Consider the following 21,026-nt stretch of genomic DNA (forward strand, 5'->3'; position numbering starts at 1 on the left):
ACATGGGCATTTGTCTGTGGGAATGACTTACCACCTCAAGATGCTAAGGACATCTCCAGGTGCCTAGCTGGCTTTCCTCTGCCATTTGGTATGCTCCCCAGAATATCCATTAACCATTCTTAAAGCTCCTTACTAGGAAACAGAAAGGCAATAACTTAGAATGTCCAGATGCTGATCCCACATGTTATACAGCAAAGAGGGCTGACCAGAACCTCCCTTGTTCCCTAGAACAGGTTTTCTCCTCAAAGGTGAGCAGAAAAGTCCTAAGAGGCCTCATCCATCTTGGAAGTGATGGCAGCAGCAAGTGTCATGGCCCCAGTGGTGTGGGGGCTAGAAGACTTCATCATGGCCCTAAAGAACTTAGCTGGTTCAGACTGAACTGTGGGGGAGGGATCTTCGGGATCCTCATTACCCCTGGCCTCCATGAGTAGGATGACACTGAGGGTACTCCCACCAGACAATAGCACAATAGATGTTTCTAATGAACCTGCCACTTGTATCACTGATCACTGTGATGGCTTTGTCATGTGTCAGCACAGCATCAGACACATTTCCTAATCTACATGTAACCTCCACATAAAGGCAATGACCAAGTCTTGCTTCCCCTGGGATCCAACTATCCCTTGTACAACTGAAAACATACTAGAAAGGTTTGTCCTTGGGTGATGTTTTAAGTATCCTCCCTGCTTCACTCAGGTGGCTATTCCTTATGCTCTTTGCAACAGTTGATGCTGGCCTCTACTGTCGATGCTCTATGAGACACATGATTTCAAGATGTTAAAAAAGCTGATGCTGGAAAGCATTACAATCACTCATAAAATGACAAAGGAGGACAGCAGATAGTTAGACGAGGAACATTTGAGGAAGGGAAAATGAACAGGAGGCGTGAAGTGACAGACCCTTCAAGAAAGAAGGATAATGACAAGAATCAGCATCTTGGGAACATTGTTGAAGCCCTCAAATATTTTTCCTTAAAAGAGAACCATTTTTATGATGGTGCTGTGCACTTAGGAATGGATTTTAAAACATGACCATATTTGACATATAATTTTCTCAGGGAGTTTACATCCAAACTCCCCTCCACCAACTCTTGACTCAGTATGTGTTTCTGCCAGGAATAAGCACAGAGTTGCAACTACAGCCTCAATGTTATTAAACACAAGGTAAGCATAAGTACATCAGATGATTGCAAGGCAAATTCTCAAAGGAGTTTTGCTTTCCTCTTTTAAATCACAGTATTAAGTTTTGGACTCCAATGTTTCAAATCAAACATTAAAAGCAAAAACAAACAAGAAACCATCTTCATCCCAAGAATGAAAAGAGAAGCCACAGACTTGGAGAAAATCTTTGTAAAGGACACACCTGTAAAGGTCTGCATGAAGGAACCTGGGAGGATGACAGAGTAGAAGGGTCCTAAGCTCACCTCCTCTCATGGATGCACATAGAAAACAGTCACTTCAGTGCAACCCCAGACTGGTAGGGCAGACTTTCCACACTTAATCCTTCAGAGGAGGCTACAGTGAAAAGGGTCGAGGGGAGAGATGCAGTCTGGAACCAAACTCCCAGGGAGACCAAACACAAACAAGGACACCACAAACACAGAGAAGAGAAAGAAACAGATCCCACTCCAGGCACTCTAGACGCTGGGAACCTGCACCAGGAAGATAACTCCCTGTAATACTGGGCGTTGAAACCATGGGGCTAGGGCCTAAATTCATGAGTTGAGGGCAGCCCACGTGGCTCGGTGGTTTGGCACTGCCTTCGGCCTGGGGAGTGATCCTGGTGACCTGGGATCGAGTCCCTCTTCGGGCTCCCTGCATGGAGCCTGCTTCTCCCTCTGCCTGTGTCTCTGCCTCTCTCTCTCTTTCTCTCTCATGAATAAATAAATAAAATATTTTTTAAATTCCATGAGTTGATACAATCAGCAGGCCTTAACTCCAAGTACTTTAAAAATCAGAGGGCCTAGCTCTTGGAGAGCTAGAGAGCCACAGGAAACTAGGTCTCCTCCCTTAAGGAGCCAGCATAACAAACATACAGGCCTCGATACAGCATAGAAGTAGCACTTTGGAAAGCACCTGGGGGATACTGGAAGAAGATTTACTTATTAATCTCAGAAGATGCCCAGCAGGAGCAAGAGTCTCTTGCAGACTTCTCCAAGAATAGAAGAACTAGTGGGTGCTGTTTCTCTGCCCTTCCAAGCCCAGATATCCAGGCACTTGCTGGAACCACCATGAACACTCTTCACCTACCTTCCTACTACCCCAAGCTCTGCCCTACATTCTCCTGGAGACTGCAGCTTCCAATCTCACCCCACTCAGCAAAAGTCCCTTCAAAGCTGCTCCCATCATGTCTCTTTCTGCAAGTAGTTCTGATAGCGTGTCCTACCATGGGGAGAGGGAGAGAGAACCACATATGCCAGCAGTGGGATAGGGGCAGACATCTAATCTAAATGCCAGCCTTGTCCACTAACAAAAATCTCACAGGGCCTACACAAGAAGAAAGCCCTGTATTTGGGCTGCAACCACAGCACCAGACTAGTGGCAGACATCTGGTCTGATTTCAGGCCCTGCTGACTAATGAAAGCCTCTCAGGGTGGTGAGAGGTACTCTGCAGTTAGGGGTGGCTGGCCATAGTCCCAGAAATGGACTTAGAGCAAGCATCTGGTCAACCCAACTACAAGCCCAAGGCAGTGCCAGACTGGCCCTTTCACAGCACAGGGACCAAACCCTGTAGCTGGCTGGCCAGGAAAGCCAATGATGCTCAGTCACAACCACATGGTGCATGCACGACATACAGGAAACACCCTGGAATTCATAGTTGAGGTGAAAAGGGGACATTACAGTATAGAGCACTATAAGACCTCTTCTTCATAAACCCACTGCTTTCAAGGTCAAGAGATATCCCTGACAGTCGTAATACACGGAAAGAAGCACAGAGAAGGGGAGGGGCAAGATGGCGGAGGAGTAGGGTCCCCAAGTCACCTGTCCCCAACAAATTACCCAGATAACCTTCAAATCATCCTGAAAATCTACGAATTCGGCCTGAGATTTAAAGAGAGACCAGCTGGAATGCTGCAGTGAGAAGAGTTCGTGCTTCTATCAAGGTAGGAAGAGGGAAAAAGAAATAAAGAAACAAAACGCCTCCAAGGGGGAGGGGCCCCGCGAGGAGCCGGGCTGAGGCCGGGACAAGTGTCCCCAGGACAGGAGAGCCCCGTCCCGGAGGAGCAGGAGCTGCACCGACCTTCCCAGGGGGGAAAGGCGCCCGCAGGGAGTTAGAGCAGGACCCGGGAGGGCGGGGATGCCCTCGGGCTCCCTGGGACACTAACAGGCACCTGCTCCCCGGGGAGAGTGCGCCGAGCTCCCTAAGGGCTGCAGCGCTCGGGGGGACCCGGAGCAGCTCGGAGGGGCTCGGGCGGTGGCTCCGCGGAGGGGGCTGCGGGGCCGGAGCGCGAATCCAACAGCGCAGGCCCCGGAGCACAGGGCGCCGGGACACAGCCCAGGATCCCGCCTCCCCCGGGACAGGCAGAGGCCGGGAGGGCCCAGGACAACAAGGACGCTCCTGCCGGGAGCTGAGCAGATCAGCGGCCCCGCCCCGGAGCCCCCAGGCCCTGCAGACGGAGAGCCCCGGAGTTACTGCGGGGGCTGACTCCAGGGTCCCAGAGCTGCCATAGCTACTGGGCTGTTCCTCCTGGGGCCTCACGGGGTGAACAACCCCCACTGAGCCCTGCACCAGGCAGGGGTAGAGCAGCTCCCCCAAGTGCTAACACCTGAAAATCAGCACAGCAGGCCCCTCCCCCAGAAGACCAGCTAGAGGGACCAGTTCCAGGGGAAGTCAAGGGACTTAAAGTATACAGAACCTGAAGACACTTCCCCGTGTTTTTTGGTTTTTTGCTTTTGTTTTTTCTTTCTTTTTGATTTCTAGTTGCTTCCACCACCCCTTTTTTTCACCTTTTTCTTTCTCGTTTTCTTCTCTTTTTTCTTCTTTTTTTCTTTTTTCATTTTCTCTTTTCTTTCTTTCTCTCCTCTCTTTTTCTCCTTTTCCCAATACAACTTGTTTTTGGCCATGCTGCACTGAGCAAAATGAGTAGAAAGAAACCCTCACCTCAAAAGAAAGAATCAGAAACAGTCCTCTCTCCAACAGAGTTACAAAATCTGGATTACAATTCAATGTCAGAACGCCAATTCAGAAGCACTATTATACAGCTACTGGTGGCTCTAGAAAAAAGCATAAAGGACTCAAGAGACTTCATGACTGCAAAATTTAGATCCAATCAGGCAGAAATTAAAAATCGATTAAATGAGATGCAATCCAAACTAGAAGTCCTAACGACGAGGCTTAATGAGGTGGAAGAACGAGTTAGTGACATAGAAGACAAGTTGATGGCAAAGAGGGAAACTGAGGAAAAAAGAGACAGACAATGAAGAGACCATGAAAACAGATTAAGGGAAATAAACGACAGCCTGAGGAAGAAAAACCTACGTTTAATTGGGGTTCCCAAAGGCGCCGAAAGGGACAGAGGGCCAGAATATGTATTTGTTCAAACCATACGTTTGTTGAAAACGTTCCTGATCTGGGAAGGGAAACAGGCATTCAGATCCAGGAAACAGAGAGATCCCCCGCTAAAATCAATAAAAACCATTCAACAACTCGACATTTAATAGTGAAGCTTGCAAATTCCAAAGATAAGGAGAAGATCCTTTAAGCAGGAAGAGACAAAAAACTCCCTGACTTTTATGGGGAGAAGTATTAGGGTAACAGCAGACCTCTCCACAGAGACCTGGCAGGCCAGAAAGGGCTGGCAGGATATATTCAGGGTCCTAAATGAGAAGGACATGCAACCAAGAATACTTTATCCAGCAAGGCTCTCATTCAAAATGGAAGGAGAGATAAAGAGCTTCCAAGACTGGCAGGAACTGAAAGAATATGTGACCTCCAAACCAGCTCTGCAAGAAATTTTAAGGGGGACTCTTAAAATTCCCCTTTAAGAAGAAGTTCAGTGGAACAATCCACCAAAACAAGGACTGAATAGATACCATGACGACACTAAACTCATATCTGTCAATAGTCACTCTGAACGTGAATGGGCTTAATGACCCCATCAAAAGGCGCAGGGTTTCACACTGGATAAAAATGCAGGACCCATCTATTTGCTGTCTACAAGAGACTCATTTTAGACAGAAGGACACCTACAACCTGAAAATAAAAAGTTGGAGAACCATTTACCATTCAAATGGTCCTCAAAAGAAAGCAGGGGTAGCCATCCTCATATCAGATAAATTAAAATTTACCCCGAAGACTATAGTGAGAGATGAAGAGGGACACTATCTCATACTCAAAGGATCTATCCAACAAGAGGGCTTAACAATCCTCAATATATATGCCCCAAATGTGGGAGCTGCCAAATATTTAAACCAATTAATAACCAAACTGAAGAAATACTTACATAATAATACACTTATACTTGGTGACTTCAATCTAGCGCTTTCTACACTCGATAGATCTTCTAAACAGAACATCTCCAAAGAAACAAGAGCTTTAAATGATACACTGGACCAGATGGATTTCACAGATATCTACAGAACTTTACATCCAAACTCAACTGAATACACATTCTTTTCAAGTGCACATGGAACTTTCTCCAGAATAGATCACATACTGGGTCACAAATCAGGTCTCAATCAATACCAAAAGATTGGGATTGCCCCCTGCATATTTTCAGACCATAATTTTTTGAACCTAGAACTCAATCACAAGAAGAAATTTGGAAGAAACTCAAACACATGGAGGTTAAACAGCATTCTACTAGGATGAATGGGTCAACCAGAAAATTAGAGAATAATTAAAAAGACTCATGGAAACTAATGAAAATGAAAATACAACTGTTTAAAATCTTTGGGATACAGCAAAAGCGGTCCTAACAGGGAAACACATCGCAATACAAGCCGCCTTCAAAAATTGGAAAAAACTTAAATACACAAGCTAACGTCACACATAAAGGAACTGGAGAAAAAACAGCAAATAGATCCTACACCCAGCAGAAGAAGAGAGTTAATAAAGATTTGAACAGAACTCAATGAAACCGAGACCAGAAGAACTTTGGAAAAAATCAACAAAACCAGGAGTTGGTTCTTTGAAAGAATTAATGAGACAGATAAACCATTACCCAGCCTTATTAAAAAGAAGAGAGAGAACTCAAAATAATAAGATCACGAATGAGAAAGGAGAGATCACTACCAACAGCAAGGAAATACAAACGATTTTTAAAACATATTATGAACAGTCTACACCAATAAATTAGGCAATCTAGAAGAAATGGACACATTCCTAGAAAGCCACAAACTACCAAAACTGGAGCAGGAAGAAATAGAAAATGTGAACAGGCCAATAACCAGGGAGGAATTTGAAGCAGTCATCAAAAACCTCCCAAGACACAAGAGTCCAGGGCCAGATGGCTTCCCAGGGGAATTCTATCAAACGTTTAAAGAAGAAATCATACCTATTCTACTAAAGCTGTTTGGAAAGATAGAAAGAGATGGAGTACTTCCAAATTCGTTCTATGAGTCCAGCATCACCTTAATTCCGAAACCAGACAAAGACCCCACCAAAAAGGAGAATTACAGACCAATATCCCTGATGAACATGGATGCAAAAATTCTCAACAAGATACTAGCCAATAGGATCCAACAACACATTAAGAAAATTATTCACCATGACCAAGAAGGATTTATCCCTGGGACAGAAGGCTGGTTCAACACTCGTAAAAACAATCAATGTGGTTCATCATATCAGCAAGAGAAAAACCAAGAACCATATGATCCTCTCATTAGATGCAGAGAAAGCATTTGACAAAATACAGCATCCATTCCTGATCAAAACTCTTCAGAGAGTTGGGATAGAGGGAACATTCCTCAACATCTTAAAAGCCAGCTACAAAAAGCCCACAGCAAATATCATTCTCAGTGGGGAAGCACTGGGAGCCTTTCCCCTAAGATCAGAAACAAGACAGGGATGTCCACTCTCACCACTACTATTCAGCATAGTATTGGAAGTCCTCGCCTCAGCAATCAGACGACAAAAAGACATTAAAGGCATTCAAATTGGCAAAGAAGAAGTCAAACTCTCCCTCTTCACAGATGACATGATACTCTACAAAGAAAACCCAAAAGCCTCCACCCCAAGATTGCTAGAACTCATACAGCAATTTGGTAGCGTGGCAGGATACAAAATCAATGCCCAGAAATCAATGGCATTTCTATACACTAACAATGGGACTGAAGAAAGAGAAATTAAGGAGTCAATCCCATTTACAATTGCACCCAACAGCATAAGATACCTAGGAATAAATCTAACCAAAGAGGAAAAGGATCTATACCCTAAAAAGTATAGAACACTTCTGAAAGAAATTGAGGAAGATACAAAGAGATGGAAAAATATTCCATGCTCATGGATTGGCAGAATTAATATTGTGAAAATGTCAATGTTACCCAGGGCAATTTACACGTTTAATGCAATCCCTATCAAAATACCATGGACTTTCTTCAGAGAGTTAGAACAAATTATTTTAAGATTTGTGTGGAATCATAAAAGACCCTGAATAGCCAGGGTAATTTTAAAAAAGAAAACCATAGCTGGGGGCATCACAATGCCAGATTTCAGGTTGTACTACAAAGCTGTGGTCATCAAGACAGTGTGGTACTGGCACAAAAACACACACATAGATCAATGGAACAGAATAGAGAATCCAGAAGTGGACCCTGACCTTTATGGTCAACTAATATTCGATGAAGGAGGAAAGACTATCCATTGGAAGAAAGAGAGTCTCTTCAATAAATGGTGTTGGGAAAATTGGACATCCAAATGCAGAAGAATGAAACTGGACCACTCTCTTCCACCATACACAAAGATTAACCCAAAATGGATGAGAGATCTAAATGTGAGACAAGATTCCATCAAAATCCTAGAGGAGAACACAGGCAACACCCTTTTTGGACTTGGCCACAGTAACTTCTTGCAAGATACATCCACGAAGGCAAAAGAAACAAAAGCAAAAATGAAAAAAGCTTACAAAAGCAAAAGCTTACAAATCAAAACCACAATGAGATACCACCTCACACCAGTGAGAATGGGAAAATTAACAAGGCAGGAAACAACAAATGTTGGAGAGGATGCGGAGAAAAGGGAACCCTCTTACACTGTTGGTGGGAATGTGAACTGGTGCAGCCACTCTGGAAAACTGTGTGGAGGTTCCTCAAAGAGTTAAAAATAGACCTGCCCTACGACCCAGCAATTGCACTGTTGGGGATTTACCTCAAAGATTCAGATGCAATGAAACGCCAGGACACCTGCACCCCGATGTTTCTAGCAGCAATGTCCACAATAGCCAAACTGTGGAAGGAGCCTCGGTGTCCATCGAAAGATGAATGGATAAAGAAGATGCGGTTTATGTATACAATGGAATATTACTCAGCCATTAGAAATGACAAATACCCACCATTTGCTTCAACGTGGATGGAACTGGAGGGTATTATGCTGAGTGCAGTAAGTCAATCGGAGAAGGACAAACAGTGTATGTTCTCATTCATTTGGGGAATATAAATAATAGTGAAAGGGAATATAAGGGAAGGGAGAAGAAATGTGTGGGAAATATCAGGAAGGGAGACAGAACATAAAGACTCCTAACTCTGGGAAATGAACTAGGGGTGGTGGAAGGGGAGGAGGGCAGGGGGTGGGGGTGAATGGGTGACGGGCACTGAGGGGGACACTTGATGGGATGAGCACTGGGTGTTATTCTGTGTGTTGGTAAATTGAACACCAATAAAAAATCAATTTATTAAAAAAAAGAATTAAAAACTGCATTTCTCCAAATACAATTTATGAACTAAATGAGGCAAGCTTATAATTAAAAGGACAAAAAAGTGTTCCGAGTCTTCTTTCCCACCTTCTTTGTCTACAGAAGGAAGGCAACTACCTGTGCTCAGGACACACCTCTGGCACCACCCGCCCCTGCTCTTTCTGTGCCCTCTCACCTCCTCTTTCCCTCTAATCCTTCTACCAAACCTTCCTCTTCCTCTGAAGCCCCCTCGCTCCCTCCTCTCCTAAACCTAAGCCTTGAAATTAAGGCTTCTGAGGATCTAAACAGACCCCATATTTCTGAGTTATTTTCTCTTTCCTTTTTTTTTCTTGAGTACAGTTGACACGTGATATTATGTTAGTTTCAGGTGTACAACTGATTTTTCAAGTTTATACATTATGCTCTGTTCACCACAAGTATAGCTACCGGTAGTCTATCCCTTTACATCACTATTACAATATCATTGACTGTATTCCTTACACTTTGCTTTTTATTCTTGTGACATACTCCATAACTGGAGGCCTGTTCTCCCTATCTCCCCTTTACCCATGTTGCCCACACATGACAGAAAATGCTCCGTGGGCTCTCCTTTGTTACAAAATGCAGATGATTGGCATGTCTGCTCCCCTCCTCATACCTCTTCACAGGAAGACTGCATCCATGTGTGAAATCTTCTGGCCTTACAAGAGACATAAAGTCTCCAAAGAAAAACTCTAGTTTGCTCAAATTCAGGTTAGATACATAGGTCACCTGATCTCAGAACAAGGGCGACATCTGGATCCAGGGAGACTCGAGGCATCCTCAATTTCCCACAACCTAAAACTAAGGACCAATGACCAGGCTTTCTTGGATTCCAGTTGGCTACTTTCAGACCTAGGGACCTGGTTTAGAACCAACATATGCTTTGGGACTGTCATCTTGCTTTTGATTCTGTACTTGCTATCTCTGAATCCTTTGTAGAAAGGCTGTCCCTGATGAGGTGATGCTGGCTCAGCGGCCTCAATCATAAGCAGCTACAGATCTCATATGGGACATACGTGGGAATTTCTTCCTTCTAACCCTCCTTGTTCCTCAACTGTCACTTAAGTGGTTTATATCCGCTGTGCACATTGCCTCCAACATGAGACATGCCAGCCAGAAAAAGGCCTTGCTGGCACTGAAATACAATCCAACCAAATGCAAAGAACTTGAGTGATTATCACAAATCCTTCCAAGGAAAGTTTTCTAAAGTTTTTAAATCACAATTAGTTTACATACACTGTTATATTCCATTCAGGTTTACAATATAGTGATTCAAGGCTTTCATGCAACACCTGGTGCCCATCACAAGTGCAGGACTTAATCCCCATCACTTGTTGCACCTGTTTCCCTGCCCCCCCACCTCCTCTCTGATAACCATCTTTTGTTCTCTAGAGTTAAGTCTGTTTCTTGGTTGGCCTCTTTTTTTCTCTTTGCTGATTTTTTTCTATTTCATAAATTCCACATATGACTGAAATCACATAGTAGCTGTCTTTCTCTGACTTAATTTGCTTATCAAGGAAAATCTTGCTCAGAAGGTGAAAAGTCTTAATGGGAAATGTCACAAAACAGAGTCAGGAGATTTTGGCAGGGGAAGTTCTCACAACCACTCGAAATAATCAGGGGACCCAACAGGAAGGCATGGACTTGACATGCATATGGATACTTCACTAATCCAACTAGAGGAACTCGTTTTCTCTTACAAAAAAAAAAAAGATTTTATTTATTCATGAAAGACACACAGAGAGAGAGAGCGAGAGGCAGAGACACAGAGGAGAAGCAGGCTCCATGCAGGGAGCCTGATGTGGGACTTGATCCCAGGACTCCAGGATCATGCCCTGGGCGAAAGCAGGCGCCAAACCATTGAGCCACCCAGGGATCCTCAGAAACTCATTTTCTCATGTCTCTATCACCACCTCACCTCCTCCAACCAGACTCACCCACGTTCCACAACACTCTGAACTACCAGATGCTCCAAGGGCTTTCTGTTCACAACAGCCCCCAAATGAGCCCCCTTTTCTCCTGAAAACAGTGAGACTCTCCAATTCTCCCTAAAGTGCCTAAGGTTTAGTCACAGCTTCTTTGTCACGCATTCATTCTTTCTTCCAAAAAAATCCAATTTTTGCTGGTAAATCCCTGAGAGTTTCTACCTCTTAAGGTTACAAACAAGAGGGCAGTTTGTGCTTTTACCTCAGGCTCCGGTTCCAGGAGGACACAGAACGTGGGACCCCAGGTCCCCACTCTCGGAGGAGCTGAGAGTCAGCAGTTCCTGTATTTTCGTCGCCGCTGAGTGTGGCTCCAGTTCCTCTGATTTGGGGTCAGGATTTCTCCCCAGAAACAAGCCTGCATCTGTAATAAACCAACCACAGCATCTGTGACGTGGCGTCGAGGGACCCCCCAATCCACGGATCCCTGAGTCAAATACTTCTTGTTCAAACACCCTCAGGGAAAATGAGGACCAAACGACGGGAACAGCCCAGAAAACACAAGGGATTGTGCTGCTCACTCACTGACCAGCGTGTCCCGGGGGGAAGCCCCCCAGAGGCCCCTCCTCAGCACTCAGCCCGACAAGGCAGCTTCTGTCCCGCTCGTACCTCAGGAGACGCCAAGTAGCTGCAAAGCCCCCAGGGTCTCCCCGGGGCGGCCAGCAGAACCTGCTGGAAACGCAGCTCTGGCTCTCTGCCCTGAGGCGCCTGCAGCGCACTGGGCTGGATCCTCCTGTGGCTGCACAGGCCCTTCCCGCCCTGAGGCGCCCTGGGTCAGCGCAGCCGACGCGCGCCCTCTGCTGGCCGTGGCTGCGCACGCAGAGACCCTGCCCCTCTCTGGGGGTGGCGCGCGCGCGCCCTCTGCTGGCCGTCCTGGGAATCCCGGCAATGCTCAAGGTCCGGGCCCATCAGCTGGAGGCAGAGAGGGTGCTCTGCTCCAGCCAAGCCAAGCCATCTCTCTCTATGACAGATCCTGAGGCTGGGCCCCACAAATCCATGCAAAAGGAGGTGCTCCCATCTTCCCAAGTGAAATGACCTCTGCCAAGCTCAGCCCCAGGAAGGTGGGAGCTGGGAGCAGTGGACTCAGGGAATCTGATGCCCAGAATTCTGGCCCCTACTGGTCCCAACACTCAGATCCCCTTCATAGACCCCTCCATCCTCGCCCATGGTTCCCCCTCCACACCCCTGGACCAGGAACCTCCATTCCTCTTTGTAATTCCTCTTTTCTCTGTTTCTCCCTACTCTGTCTTCCTCTCTTTCTTCCTCTCACTTTCTAGGACTTGCCCCCACCACCACCTCCCCATTCCCTTACTGTCTCTCTCCCTGACAGTCTCTGTCTCTCCTCAGGCCCTCAGATCGTCTGCTCTGTGTAGCCCTGTCTAGGACAACAGGGAACCACATCTCCTCTCTTTGCTGGTCTCCTGCCATGTTTCAGTCCACACCCTGCTCCCAGGGCATGACCATCCCATTTACAAAGGCGGCTTAGGCTGACCTTGGCTGCAGCAGTGAGGTCACCAGTCACCCCTGGACAGCATGTGGACAGACAGACCTTAACACCTTTGTGGCCCAAACCATCACCCCAAAGCTGCTGGAAGATGGCTGCCTCCACAGCCTGGAAAGGAGGGCTCTGCAGGATCATGGAGCTCTGATGCACAATGGATTGGCCTGGAGGACCTAAAAGGATCCAGAAGCACACACCCAACTTCCCCAACTTCTCCTGCATGGTGGGGGAGCAATGGGTCTCCCATCATTGACCTGTTCCCTGCCTATTACCTCATAGGAAACTGTGGGAAGACTGGGAATTTATGGGTCTTACCAAGAAAACTGCCACTGTCAGCTCCCTCAGAGCTCACCTAGATTTGTACTGTTGGGCGCAGCTGGTATGGGGAAGCCAGTGCACAAAACTTGCCTTAATGCAGGGCCTCTTCACTGGGTTTCCAGGGCCACTCCTGACCCTTTGTTCAATTCTCACCATCACAATAGACCACTTTGCCTGGGGACAGACACTTGTCCTGCTGATCACTTCACACCCACTAAACCAGCAGGAGACATGCGCTCAAGAGCATCTACCAACAGAGTAAATAAAACAACCAACAGATCTAAATACTAGATGAGTCCACCTCCCCAGAAGGGTTTCCTGGGCCCCTTGCAGTAAAGATCCCACAAAGGGTAATCTTGTGGCCATCCCCCATCACCACCATTTCTGCCAGTTTGTTTACTGTGTATGCAGGATTCACATTATGCACTCAAGGGGAGGGATGGTAGGTCCTGGTGAAAGCAGACGCTGACATGGAGAGAGAACCATGAAAGGTTTATTAGAGGGATACCAGGAGTGACAAAGCACAGGGGACAGGATTGGAAGGGGAAACACTCTGACCCTTAGGCAGATCTGACACCTTTTCTAAATATGCTCTCTGAACAACCAGGTTGTTACTGTTCAAGGAAGTCTTCAAATCTGAAACAATCCTGTAAGGCAAAGAGGTTTGGGGTTATTTCAATGGGATCTTCTGTTTTGCTATATGCATTTTGCCTTCACAGTATATGTGAGGCCTTAAATGAACAATTGAGGGTATGGCTGCCTCTGTGAATCTATGTTATAGAAAATAACTTTCATCACAGCTCTGATATAAATCTCTGAATGTACGTGGTCTCATGAATACCCTTTATTACCTTCTTGGCTAGGACCTGTAAGTTAATAGAAAAAATCCTCATTTCATATCTTTGAAATGAGGATTGCCAATCTCTGGGCTGAGGTGTTATACCCTTAGTGGTAGTTTCAGGGACTTAATGAACATTTTTTGATGATTATCTGCATGGATCTATTTTCATGTAAACAGTGAGAAGGGAGAGTGGCCAACAGCCCAATTATTTTGCATAATCTTTTTTTTTTCTTTGAGAGAGAGAGAGAAAGAGAGAGAAAGAAAGAGAAAGGGCGGGCAAACTTGTGAGAAAACAGGGAAGGCGTATAGAGAGATCCCAAGCAGGCTCCACACTCAGTGCTGAGCCCAATGTGGGACTTGATCTCAGAACCTTGAGACCATGACCTAAGCAGAAATCAAGAGTCAGATGCTTAGCTGACTGACCCACCCAGGTGCACATTCTTTATGTACCTCAACTCCTATTCCTCTAATGACCTCAGAAACCAATATGGTCTCCATTTCATAGATAACAATGCTGTGGCTCTGAGTAAGCCCCACTGAGAGCTGGTACTAGGGCCAAGACAGAGGCAGAGCCACAGGATATTGTGATGGAAGTTCAGGGAGATGCAAAGTTGCAGACAGGGTGGTGACAGCCGATGCAGAGCTGGGGTGACAGGGCTGAAGCTAATGTGGCTCCCGGTCAACCCTGAATCCCCCACTAAGGGTCTGACTCAAGCTGAAGGCCAATCAGTCACTCAGCTGATCTAGGTCCAATCCTCACATTTTTCTCACGGGGACACACAAATTAGGGCAGATAAGACTCCCAAAAGAACCAATTCAACTTCCCAAATCTCCATGACATTCCTTCACACAGTTCAGAACCTTCAGAAATTCAGGGCAAACAGCAATCTTTATCAATTATAAATTAACTACGGCGACAATGACATTTTGATACAAATAATAGCATTATCCACTCTGTGTGATGGAACAGACCAGGTATGTATCTCATGATGCCTTCACACTCACTGCTCAAGATGCTGGCCTGCCAGAAAGGGCTGCTGCTCTAGCTGAAGGCGGCCAATCCACACCCCTGAGCACCTCCATTCTTCTTCTTATCCACAACTTCCTGTGTCTGTGGGATCAGGGCACCCTCACTTGTCCTTCAGGTATGTTGCTGGTGCTTCCCTCATGTGTAACACAACATCTCTGATGTTTAATTAATGTGTACCTCCCTTCTATCAGACTCCTTAAATTCCTAAAGTTGAGAGTGGGCCTTGTCCCTCCCAGAGTACAATATTGTCTCTGTACAATGTGCACACCCTGACCTGCTGTGCCCAACACTCGGTAAAGAGCAGCTCTCCTTCCCCACAAAGGCACCTGCCAACCATCTCAGTGTGACTAAAAGACAAAGTCTATCACACACTGTATCTCCTGAGCAATTGAAGAAAGTTACAATGTCTTTAGCAACATTCCCATAATTCCCATAACACGTGAGGCCAGCATGGGTCCTGCTATTCCTTACAGATCATGCACCTGCATCTATATCTGAACAACACCATAGAAAAGTCGGAAGTGTATCCAATTGGAAGTGACTGAGCAGCATTCACACAGGTCCTCCATACTTGCCTCTTGTATGTGCCACTGTTTCTCATTCTCACTTCCCTTATGGGACAAGTGGGTTTCCCACAGGTACCAACTGACTACCGAGGACAATGGGGAGACCCCTATTCTAATGATTAATGAAGGGACCACAGCTCTGCTTCAAGGGTTTATAACTAATCAAATGACAGATTAAACTCACCATGCTGAACACGAAGCGAGAGATGTGTCTCATCCATTCTAGAACAATGAATGTGGACTCTGGACATGACTATAATGAATGTGTCTGCCATTCAGCAAGAGAGACACTTCCTGCCTGACCCAGTTCCACCGAACTCTTCAGTGTGTGGAAATAGCTAAGTACAACCCATGAATATCCTGAGAAACTCTAGAATGTTACAATGTCCTCAGCCAGAGTTCTCCTTGCACTGTGAGGCCCTCAGCACAAACTCTGCCTTTGCTTTACCAACCTGATAAGAAAGAAGACAATACAGTTTATAAGTCAACTCATATGTTTCATATCATATCCTGGGTGTAGATCTGGGTGCAGAATAAAGGACCCAGAGGCCAATGGGAGGGTGGAGGGAGATGTGTCCCAGGGCCCCAGGAAGGTAATGAAAGGGGACTTGTGGGGTACAATGTCCACATGGGCCTTATACAGCAGGAAGTGATCTTGTAGAAAGAACCCCACAAGGGTTCTGCAGAACAGAAATCAGTGGTATGTTGCTATGACAGACAGAAGCAGAACATGAAACCCAATGAAACAAGTATCAGCACCTGGACCCTTGTTCACTCTCAGCTTCAGGAGAGCAGAGCACTAGGGCCACAAAACCCTAGACCTCCACCAAATGCCAGCACACAGTCCGGGGCAGCTGAAGGATGCCAAAGGAAGGAAGTTAGTGTCACCACACATCACCAACCATCTCTCAGAAGGCAGGACATCAAGGTGTCTTGTCCTACCAGTTGAACAGTGGCCACAACAAATGACTCATAAAAAGCATGTCACAGACAGGCAGGCAAGTGTGGCCAGGCCTACTTTACTCTCCTCATTCCTTGAGGCCCCAGAGGCTTATTATGTATATACTCAGTAAGAATGAATACAATGAGAAGCAATGAGAAGCCCAATGTTCAAATATGGAAATACAGCCCCTTAAGGGTCAAAGCGCTATCCACCAGCCCCTGTCTGACCCTGCTCTGTTTCCCTACCTGACAAGGGGTCTTCTATTGCTACAGGGCTGTCCATGGCAACAGACAACACTGAGGAGATGGGAGTTTCTGGGGTCCAGCAGGAGATCTGGAAAAATGCTTTCTGAGAGGAACACGACCCTACGAATTAGTGGGAACCAGCTCTATGGATCTACGTCACCGTTGATCAGAATGCTCCTTAGCTTAGGTACAGAGCAAGTGCAGAGTTCTTCAGTGCCAAGGACCACCGAGGAGCTGACTCTACATCACTAGATGCAAACAAATGTGTCTGGAGAGTAGGTGTGAAACTCCCATGGTGGGTCAGGGGAGACCCTGTCAGCCAGCACAGCCACCCAAACCACATGACTACCCGTTCACAGGCACACAACAGAAAACATGGGTGAGGGGTTGAGCCTGCATGTTGTCACTGGTATCCCTTCTTCACGGCTGCTGGTCCTGTGGACGTTTTCTACTACACCTGTGTCACCTGGCAGAGTTCATTATAATCTCACCCAGGGGTCACCTGAAGGAATACTGGGTTGTGTCCTTACCCAATGGATGGAATGCACATGAGGTAGCAAACCCACCTTCTCTATACACACTCAAATCTTCCCAAAGCACGTAGCACAGAGTGCCAGGCAGGGCATGGTTTTTCCCATTTTCCACCTGTGGGGATTACCCCAGACATTGCCCCACATTAGTCTCCTGACCCAAAAACCAGCAACCTACCACTTCCACATGAAAGCAAACAGCAAAGAGGTCGCCAGATGGCATATCAGGATAGAGTGAGATGTCACCTACCTTGACTTATTTACACACACACACACGGTATGCATCCTGTGGTCATACATCTCTAAGCACCTGTAGCTTTTGGAGGTACCACCTTAGGTGAGGATCTCTAATGGAGAAGCCTATAGGCTCTTTGGTAAACAGCCTGCATTTTGAAAGGTGAACATGCCTTAGACAGTTCACAGGACACAATGAATGGACAAGGCCAAGACGGGTGCTTTCCAATCTGGAATAATCTTTCAGAAATGGCTACAACTGAAAACCAACAGCATTTACCTTAGCCATCTCTGGGTTCTTTTTAGGGATGGTGCTGCTGTTCTTCTCGGGAACTGGTCTAGATTCTGAAACTGACAAAGAATGGAGGTTTATTGTGGTTTGCGTACCCTCTATGCCTTCCTCCCCCATCTTGCTCTCTTTCTTACACTCAGTCCCTTATCAGAATAGACGGCTTCCCACATGACTCAAGTGACTCCTTTTTTTTAAATAATAAATTTATTTTTTATTGTGTTCAATTTGCCAACATGCAGAATAACACCCGTGCTCAAGTGACTCCTTTGCTAAAGGAGATACCATAACCTGATGTGAGAGACACACTACAGAGCCCTGGTTCCCATGTTTTCATAATGAATCAACCAACAGAGGACAGCACAGGGTACAACTGGCTGGAAATCAACACTGAAATTCGGTGAGCAAGCCCCATCAAAGAAAATCATGTTTTCTTCATAGATTAATAATTGAACTGAGAATAGCCATGGGTGGGTGATATCAATGCATCCTCCAAATGAATGGCATGCATTCTCTTCTCAGGCCACAGGTTGATGGTTCAGTATTTCAGTCTACAGATGAGGCCTAGCATATGTGACTGGCCACTATAGAAATACTTGAGGAATGTACTTAGACAATCATATAGTCATGAGCAAAGAAAAAATAGGTGGATTAAGTAGTAAAGCTATCGTATTCTACTGATAACATGAAAGGAATAAAATTAAATGAACTGATGAATGAAGTACTGTAGATTCCAAAATAAAATAAAGGAAACTCCATAAAGAGTAGGTAAATGTCTTTTAAAAATATTCCTTTTTTTCCCCAAAAAAAGTTTTCACCACTAGGTCAATGTGGGAAAGAAGCTCAGGACCATCACCCCTCCAGGTACATTTCCTCAGGATGGAGTGAGGGAGAGGGTGGGAGGGTCTGCAGTCAGGGGAGGGGCGGGAGCTCCAGCTGTCATGGGGACAGGTGCCCTGCTCTCTGGGGGCACCTGAGGAAAATATTCTCCTGTTACCCCTTCAGATATCCTGCTGTCCTTAGGTAGCGCTTGTGATTCTCTCCAGGACACACAGCGATCACCCACAGAAACTGGAAGGACACCATGTGGTTTCATAGCAGCATAGCTGCTGCACTTCACAAAATGCCCCTTACCTCTTCTTTGAGGGATCTGCATCTCAGGTCTTCCCAGAATCAGTTCCTGCCTCCTGTGTCTCTCAGGCAACATCTTTCCTTCTAGTATGGCTAGTCTTGAACAGATAATGGATATCTATAAGAATCACAACACCACCACCTCTCCTGACACTAAACAGCACAGCTGTCCTCCCGCAAACACCCGTGACAATGTCCATCAATCTCCCCTACCTGTGTTTCAAGTAGGCATTCTCCCTGCTTTGCTGTGCTATCTCCCTCTCCCAAATCTGAGCCTTGACCTGGGGGAGAAAAACGCTTCCACCTTCAATTGTGCCAGACTGTGCACCAAACAAAAAGGATGAAAAAGTAAACACTTACCCAGTTGTCTTGAGCATTCTTCTCATGAATTGCTATCTGAAAAAGCCATCACACCAAAAGCCTGTGGTTGGCGACTCGATGAGCCACCGCTGTCCCCTGCAGGAGGTGCCAAGGGTTAAGCACAGTGGGCAGAGCTCAGGTTACCTGGTGTCTGAAAGTCAGTTCTGACTCCTGCAGCTGTTCTTGCATTTCCTGGACTTGTTGCCTGTGAGTTACAATAGCTTTCATCAGATAAAGCCCATTATTGGGTAGGATTTTAAATAACTGGCCCAGGTGGCCATCCTCCTCTTATCTGTCCCCTCATCCAATTTATCCTGGCACAGGAAACACTTGTCACATGATTACAAATGTACAGTTGGATCAAAGCTATTGTTACATCCTTCCCTTACTCACTTTCCCACACCTGCAGGGTTCAGAGTTGATATAATTTCCTTACCTGTCTTCAATCATTCCCTAATTTATCCTGTGGCAAGTGTCTTTTGTCATAAAGCTCTTCTCTCCTTTAAGTTCTATCCTTACCATGTTTCCCAGGGTGGCAAAGACCAGGGCCATCAGATGGCATTACTGTGTTTTGGGTATGATTTAACTACACCAAACGCTTTCCTAAATTGAGGACAATTTACACCACCCCCAGGGACACTGGTGTGGATGTAGTTTCCACAGCATCAGGCCAGTGTTAGGGATCAGGACATGTTTAGTAACATAATTGTATTGTTCTTTCTAAAACTTCTGTTTTTACGCCTGTTATTCTCTCTGGATATGTCTTCTGAATTTTTATTTCTATTACTTGTTAATTGAGTCTAAACATTGTACAGAGGTTAAAAACAAAATGGGAACAGAGTCTTTAGGTGGCCCTAGTATTTAATATCTGAACTCACTTGTATCTGTCTATTTCTTCTGTGGCTACTTTAAAAAATTCTTCTTTAGTTGACAATTGATTCTTCTTTGCCACCAGTTCACAGTGTGTCTTTTCCAGTTTCCTAAGATGGGAAAGGTATTTACATAGTCCAGTAGCCAAGACCCACAAGTTCTGCAGTTTTTCCTCCCAGCACTCTTGATGGCCTAGATTTGAATGTCCCTTCTTCCCTCCCCCATAAAGACACAGACTGACAGCACAATCAGAAATGAATTGAAAAAAAAAAAAAAAGAAATGAATTGAAAGCCCCATTTAGGGTTAAAGAAAACCAAACTCTGGCTGCTGCCAAGTCCCCTGCATTCAGAGCTGTCTTTATATTCTCTATTTCAATCCATTCATCATCAAGTCTTCAAATAACATTACACTTTATGCCCTCTCAGAGTTGGTCTTTTGTTTGAGATGGTAAAGGCTCATTTCAATTCAAAGTGAAAAGCCATGTCTGACCAACTATACACTTTAGGATAAAGCAGGGGATCATCATTAGTCCTAAACCTCCTTGGGGAGCCCTGATTCTCAGGCCAAGGATGTGCCTGGACAAAAAATCAGCCCAAAAGAAAGCCTTCCAGAATATGGCTTCATCAGTATTGAAGCTCACTCCCAGTCATCTATAGGGTTTAGAAGTACAACATCTGCCTCCTCTTTGAACATCCCAGTGGAGGAAAAAGCCTATCTTAGTGCCGGCAATATGTACTGAAGTATAAAATTATGTGAACTGTCACATAGTCAGGGTGTTAACTCCAGGAAACAGATTTTGGGTAGAAAACTATCAACCACATGGAGTCAACCTACTTTCCCTAATTGATAGTGAAGGTAGCAAAGGGCAATGCTTAGAAAGGCTGATTGGCTGTGTTGTGCTCATATTCTAACACTTGATTGACTCAAGAATCACATGCAAAAAGTCTCTTAGAAACTGAGACAAAAGCTCTAGACACAGAAAGACACTTGAGTTTGTGTCTGGTCTCTCAGGCAATCATGCAGCAAATGTTTTCTGGAAGGGCTGTATTGTAACGGCTCAGTTGTAAGGTGTTGAAGAGAGAAAGGTGGTCAAAGCACTGTCTCCCCTCCTCCGCCCCCCAAAAAAGAACATTGTGCTAGCATATGTACTGAAGTATAAAATTATGTGAGCTGTCACGTAGTCAGGGTGTTAATTCCTGGAAACAGATTTCAGGTGGAAAACTATCAACCGCATGGAGTCAACCTACTTTCAGTAGACTGAGTTCATTAATAATGAAGGCAGCAAAGGGCATTGCCTAGAAAGTTTGGATGGC

The 21,026-nt window shown here is 45.5% G+C and overlaps 1 protein-coding gene across 6 annotated transcripts in view; it reads right to left on the reverse strand.

Moving 5' to 3' along the window:
* LOC121487624 (transport and Golgi organization protein 1 homolog) overlaps positions 1–11,576 on the reverse strand; it is a 46,610-nt gene extending 35,034 nt beyond the window's left edge. For 4 of the 6 annotated variants that reach the window (XM_041749523.1, XM_041749520.1, XM_041749524.1 and 1 more), the window contains exon 1: positions 11,060–11,508. The gene's annotated coding sequence lies outside the window, so the exon portion shown is untranslated. Of the gene's footprint in view, positions 1–31; positions 125–11,059 lie in introns of those variants that run through there. The other 2 variants (XM_041749521.1, XM_041749522.1) reach the window with 2 other exon arrangements.
* Positions 11,577–21,026: the final 9,450 nt, after the last annotated feature.

This window comes from Vulpes lagopus, chromosome 3 (assembly GCF_018345385.1).
Source record: "Vulpes lagopus strain Blue_001 chromosome 3, ASM1834538v1, whole genome shotgun sequence".
NCBI lineage: Eukaryota > Metazoa > Chordata > Mammalia > Carnivora > Canidae > Vulpes > Vulpes lagopus.